The sequence below is a fragment of the Panulirus ornatus genome, chromosome 20, assembly GCF_036320965.1.
Source record: "Panulirus ornatus isolate Po-2019 chromosome 20, ASM3632096v1, whole genome shotgun sequence".
Taxonomy (NCBI): Eukaryota; Metazoa; Arthropoda; class Malacostraca; order Decapoda; family Palinuridae; genus Panulirus; species Panulirus ornatus.
Window position 1 is genome coordinate 72,421,970 of NC_092243.1, and position 7,341 is coordinate 72,429,310.

Sequence of the window (7,341 nt, forward strand, 5' to 3'; positions counted from 1 at the left end):
GGAATGATGAATAACGACCATAAGCAAGTGCGCATGCGCTCAGGCTGGACGTGTGGCAAGGTAACAAACAATTGTTGACAATTTAAATCGTATCAGTAAGCTGCCATCTTGAATGATGAACATGTATGTGTGTGGCGTAGTCATACATGGAGGGTGTCTAAGGCTTTTTATTTCTCTTTCTGCTTTTATTATAGACTTCTGAGCGTCTTTGATGCTGTTTTTAAAAAGGTTTCAAGATGGATGGACGGGATTGGGTTATATAGCCATCGTAATCTATTGTCCCATCTATCGTCTTTGCTTCCAAGTGGTCTGCTCATAGAGTTTTTGAAAAGTCTATCGAATGAGAGTCTATTTGGTGGTAACTGGTTACCCGGGTCCACGCGCGTTGGTCTCACTGCAGAGCGCAATGCGTCGTAAACAAGATGGAAACAAGAGTACATAAATATCGTAGATTTTTAACGTTAATAATGACATGTTAATATCTTCACGTGAACATTAACTTACACTTCAATTCCTCAGTACGCATAATGGTCATTCATTTATTTATTTATTTAGCACTCTTAGATGCTTCGGGAATAAATATGTGTTTAATCATTACGACAGGTCACTTATTTCGTAAAGGTCAGATATATTTCTATTTCGCTAGGCACCGGAACCGTGAATGCTTAGACACGCAAAGCTAACCTTGCTGCTGTATGGCACAGAATTGTGTGTATGTCCAGGTGAATATCCTAGTGTGTGTGTGTGTGTGTGTGTGTGTCTGTGTGTGTCTGTGTGTGTCTGTGTGTGTGTGCGTGTGTGTGTCTGTGTGTGTGCGTGTGTGTGTCTGTGGCATTATCACTTGAGGTGCCTGCCTATCATTGTAATCAGTCAAAATCACAAACCATCTTGAGCACATTGTTTATGTAGATTGTACATGTACTCACTATTCCCATTTTCTTGACAAAATATTTGAAAGACATCAGAATATATATATATATATATATATATATATATATATATATATATATATATATATATATATATATATATATATATATATATATATTTCTATGAGTCCACGGGGAAAATGAAACACGAAAAGTTCCCAAGTGCACTTTCGTGTAATAATCACATCATCAGGGGAGACACGCGCAAAATTGTGATCCTTTCCAATATATATATATATATATATATATATATATATATATATATATATATATATATATATATATATATATATATATATATATATATATACTGCATATGAACGCGCACCTTCATAGAACATACAAAACTCCAAGAGCCAGGATCGAACCCAGGACCCTCTGTGCAAGGGCGGGAATGTAACCGCTAGGCTATGGGCCAATATATACTGGCTGGCTGCCTGGCTGGCTGGCTGGCCGGCTGGCTGGCTGGCTTGCCTGCTGGCTGGCTGGCTGGCTGGCCTGCTGGCTGGCTGGCTGGCTGGCTGGCCTGCTGGCTGGCTGGCTGGCTGGCTGGCTGGCTGGCTGGCTGGCCTGCTGGCTGGCTGGCTGGCTGGCTGGCTGGCCTGCTGGCTGGCTGGCTGGCGTGCTGGCTGGCTGGCTGGCCTGCTGGCTGGCTGGCTGGCTGGCTGGCTGGCTGGCCTGCTGGCTGGCTGGCTGGCTGGCTGGCCTGCTGGCTGGCTGGCTGGCTGGCCTGCTGGCTGGCCGGCTGGCTGGCTGGCTGGCTGATTGGCTGGCTGGCTGGCCGGCTGGCTGGCTGGCTAGCTGGCTGGCTGGCCTGCTGGCTGGCTGGCTGGCCTGCTGGCTGGCCGGCTGGCTGGCTAGCTGGCCGGCTGGCTGGCTGGCTGATTGGCTGGCTGGCTGGCCGGCTGGCTGGCTGGCTAGCTGGCTGGCTGGCCTGCTGGCTGGCTGGCCTGCTGGCTGGCCTGCTGGCTGGCCTGCTGGCTGGCCTGCTGGCTGGCTGGCTGGCCTGCTGGCTGGCCTGCTGGCTGGCTGGCCTGCTGGCTGGCTGGCTGGCTTGCTGGCTGGCTGGCTGGCCGGCTGACCGGCTGGCTGGCCGGCTGGCTGGCTGGCTAGCTGGCTGGCCGGCTGGCTGGCTGGCTGGCTGATTGGCTGGCCGGCTGGCTGGCTGGCTGGCCCGTTATCATCTGCTTGTTTACTGTTTTCGACCAGACACACACACACACACACACACACACACACATGATAGGATAAGGGTGAAAAAAAGAGAGAAAAGATGGACACTGATAGAGCTGGAGTTGATTTTCATTTACGTGAAGTAAGATGAGGTCAACATCAGATACTGTTTGTTTTTAATCTCAGACCGATATATATATATATATATATATATATATATATATATATATATATATATATATATATATATATATACATATATATATATATATATATATATATATATATATATATATATATATATATATATATATATATATATATATATATATGTATATATATATATATATATATATATATATATATATATATATATATATATATATATATATATACTTGGAAATGATCACTGGAGACCGGAAGATGGTGGTGATGGTGGTAGATAGTGGTGGTGATGGTGGTAGAGATGGTGGTGGAGGAAGAGATGGTAGAGATGGTGGTGATGGTGGTAGAGATGGTTGTGGAGGAAGATATGATGGTAGAGATGGTGGTGATGGTGGTAGAGATGGTGGTGGAGGAAGAGATGGTAGAGATGGTGGTGATGGTGGTAGAGATGGTTGTGGAGGAAGATATGATGGTAGAGATGGTGGTGATGGTGGTAGAGATGGTTGTGGAGGAAGATATGATGGTAGAGATGGTGGTGATGGTGGTAGAGATGGTTGTGGAGGAAGATATGATGGTAGAGATGGTGGTGATGGTGGTAGAGATGGTTGTGGAGGAAGATATGATGGTAGAGATGGTGGTGATGGTGGTAGAGATGGTGGTGGAGGAAGATATGATGGTAGAGATGGTGGTGATGGTGGTAGAGATGGTTGTGGAGGAAGATATGATGGTAGAGATTGTGGTGATGGTGGTAGAGATGGTTGTGGAGGAAGATATGATGGTAGAGATGGTGGTGATGGTGGTAGAGATGGTTGTGGAGGAAGATATGATGGTAGAGATGGTGGTGATGGTGGTAGAGATGGTTGTGGAGGAAGATATGATGGTAGAGATGGTGGTGATGGTGGTAGAGATGGTTGTGGAGGAAGATATGATGGTAGAGATGGTGGTGATGGTGGTAGAGATGGTTGTGGAGGAAGATATGATGGTAGAGATGGTGGTGATGGTGGTAGAGATGGTTGTGGAGGAAGATATGATGGTAGAGATGGTGGTGATGGTGGTAGAGATGGTTGTGGAGGAAGATATGATGGTAGAGATGGTGGTGATGGTGGTAGAGATGGTTGTGGAGGAAGATATGATGGTAGAGATGGTGGTGATGGTGGTAGAGATGGTTGTGGAGGTAGATATGATGGTAGAGATGGTGGTGGTAGATATGGTGATGGGGAGGAGGGATGGTGTGTTTTAGAGATGGTGGTGGTGGTGGTGGTGGTAGTAGCGATAGTGGTAGAGGAGATGGTGGTGGTGGTGGTGATGGAGGAGGTCAGTCCTGGAACCCCCCCCCCCCCCCCCCCGGTGGTGTACGTCAACGATAGACCGTGATAAGAATTGACGAGTGGGTCGACCTGCTCTATCACTGGTGGTGCCGCCATGTTTGCTTGCTTGCTTGCCCACCCCCTCCCCCACCCAAGGCTCCTGGACCCACCCTTGACCCACCCCTCCCCACGCACCCCACAAGGCACCTGGACCCACTCTTGACCCACCCCCCGCGCCCCACAAGGCACGAGGACCCACCCTTGACCCACCCCTCGCCACCTGGACCCACCAGGCACGTGGACCCACCCTTGACCCTCCCCCTACCGCGCCCCACAAGGCACGAGGACCCACCCTTGACCCACCCCTCCCCACGCCGCACAAGGCTCCTGGACCCACTCTTGACCCATCCCCCGCGCCCCACAAGGCACCTGGACCCACCCTTGACCCACCCCTCCCCACGCCCCACAAGGCACCTGGACCCACCCTTGACCCACCTTGACGGAGGGGGAGCCACGACCCCTTGACACGACGACCCTTGGCTACGATAATAACCTGACCTTTGACTTATATCCTCGCCTTAAAAATGACAGGTTACAGACCACGCCCTCACACTCTGCTCTAGCTAGGGAGGGGTCGTAGAGCCTAGCTCACTCTGCTCTAGCCAGGGAGGTCGTAGAGCCTAGCACACTCTGCTCTAGCTAGGGAGGGGTCGTAGAGCCTAGCTCACTCTGCTCTAGCTAGGGAGGGGTCGTAGAGCCTAGCTCACTGTGCTCTAGCCAGGGAGGGGGTGTCGTAGAGCCTAGCTCACTCTGCTTTAGCTAGGGAGGGGAGGTCGTAGAGCCTAGCTCACTCTGCTCTAGCTAGGGAGGGGAGGTCGTAGAGCCTAGCTCACTCTGCTCTAGCTAGGGAGGGGAGGTCGTAGAGCCTAGCTCACTCTGCTCTAGCTAGGGGGGAGGGGGGGGTGGGTGGAGGAGGATGGGGTCGTACAGCTCAGCTCACAAGACCATGGTCGTACCTGCGCGTCGTACACAAGCACAGAACCCCCAGAGAGAGAGAGAGAGAGGGTCTGGCTTGACCCACTTTATCATAATTCGCTTCGACGCAGAACTTCATTTCCCCTCACTCGTGGGGTTGAAATGGGTGGCTGGCGGTGGGTGGCAGCCACCCTAATGGGGAGGGATGGGGAGAGAGAGGGGAGAAGGAGGGATATGGGGAGGGGAGAGAGAGGGAGAGGGGAGGAGGGATATGGGGAGGGGAGAGAGAGGGGGAGAGGGGAGGAGGGATGGGGACGAGGGATATGGGGAGGGGAGGAGGGATATGGGGAGGGGAGGAGAGAGACAGGGGGAGAGAGAGGGGAGAGGAGGGATGAGAATGATTTTTCCCCTCGCGCGCGCATACTCCCCACTCCACTCCCCTCCCCTCTCCCCCCTTGTGACGTCACGGATATGTGACTGGGTGGTTACATAACCAGCCAACGTACCCAGCCACTAATTAGGCAATCCAGGTCATGCGATGGGACACTGAGGGGAAACGGGAGGGGGGGGGGGTAATGCGTGTATGTCAAATAGGGAAGTAAGACATGTTATTCTCTTCTTTCTTTTTTTCATTCATGCTTTTCTTCTTTCTTTTTTCATTCATGCTTTTCTTCTTTCTTTTTTTTCATTCATGCTTTTCTTTTTTTTTATTCATGCTTTTCTTCTTTCTTTTTTTCATTCATGCTTTTCTTCTTTCTTTTTTTCATTCATGCTTTTCTTCTTTCTTTTTTTCATTCATGCTTTTCTTCTTTCTTTTTTTTCATTCATGCTTTTCTTCTTTTTTTTTCATTCATGCTTTTCTTCTTTCTTTTTTTTCATTCATGCTTTTCTTCTTTCTTTTTTCATTCATGCTTTTCTTCTTTCTTTTTTTTCATTCATGCTTTTCTTCTTTCTTTTTTTCATTCATGCTTTTCTTCTTTCTTTTTTTTCATTCATGCTTTTCTTCTTTCTTTTTTTTCATTCATGCTTTTCTTCTTTCTTTTTTTTCATTCATGCTTTTCTTCTTTCTTTTTTTTCATTCATGCTTTTCTTCTTTCTTTTTTTTCATTCATGCTTTTCTTCTTTCTTTTTTTCATTCATGCTTTTCTTCTTTCTTTTTTTCATTCATGCTTTTCTTCTTTTTTTCATTCATGCTTTTCTTCTTTCTTTTTTTTCATTCATGCTTTTCTTCTTCTTTTTTTTCATTCATGCTTTTCTTCTTTCTTTTTTTCATTCATGCTTTTCTTCTTTCTTTTTTCATTCATGCTTTTCTTCTTTCTTTTTTTCATTCATGCTTTTCTTCTTTCTTTTTTTCATTCATGCTTTTCTTCTTTCTTTTTTTTCATTCATGCTTTTCTTCTTTCTTTATTTCATTCATGCTTTTCTTCTTTCTTTTTTTTCATTCATGCTTTTCTTCTTTCTTTTTTTCATTCATGCTTTTCTTCTTTCTTTTTTTTCATTCATGCTTTTCTTCTTTCTTTTTTTTCATTCATGCTTTTCTTCTTTCTTTTTTTTCATTCATGCTTTTCTTCTTTCTTTTTTTCATTCATGCTTTTCTTCTTTCTTTTTTTTCATTCATGCTTTTCTTCTTTCTTTTTTTTCATTCATACTTTTCTTCTTTCTTTTTTCAAATTGAAAGGATGGAAGAAATAGACTCGCTGTGATTGACGGGAGACGTATGAGATGGACTGTGGACAGAGACTGTACAATACATAGACGGTAAACACACTCTTGTTTACTTGCTCTGTCACCATGAAGACTTTAGACGGAGACTGTACAATACATAGACGGTAAACACACTCTTGTTTACTTGTTCTGTCACCATGAAGACTTTAGACGGAGACTGTACAATACATAGACGGTAAACACACTCTTGTTTACTTGCTCTGTCACCATGAAGACTTGAGACAGAGACTGTACAATACACAGACGGTAAACACACTCTTGTTTACTTGCTCTGTCACCATGAAGACGTGAGCTTGCTTAACCCAAACCTTCGTCAGTATAAAATAAAAACAACCTTCAATAACTTAATTTTTGTTTTTTCTTATCTTAGTAGATCACAAGAGCCACTCATATCCATACGATGTTTTGTTTACAAGACTTACAGAACGGACTTAGATCATATATTCCTATGAGTCCTTTCCAATATATGTATATATATATCTTTTCTTTCATACTATTCGCCATTTCCCGCATTAGCGAGGTAGCGTTGAGAACAGAGGACTGGGCCCTTGAGGGAATATCCTCACCTGGGCCCCTTCTCTGTTCCCTCTTTTGGAAAATTAAAAAAAAAAGTGAGAGGGGAGGATTTCCAGCCCCCCGCTCCCTCCCCTTTCAGTCGCCTTCTACGACACGCAGGGAATACGTGGGAAGTATTCTTTCTCCCCTATCCCCAGGGAGATATATATATATATATATATATATATATATATATATATATATATATATATATATATATATATATATATATATATATATATATATATATTTTGCAAGGGAAAAAATGCAATTGAGTGGGAGATGTATAAAAGAAAGAGACAGGAGGTCAAGAGAAAGGTGCAAGAGGTGAAAAAAAGGGGCAAATGAGAGTTGGGGTGAGAGAGTATCATTAAATTTTAGGGAGAATAAAAAGATGTTCTGGAAGGAGGTAAATAAAGTGCGTAAGACAAGGGAGCAAATGGGAACTTCAGTGAAGGGTGCAAATGGGGAGGTGATAACAAGTAGTGGTGATGTGAGAAGGAGATGGAGTG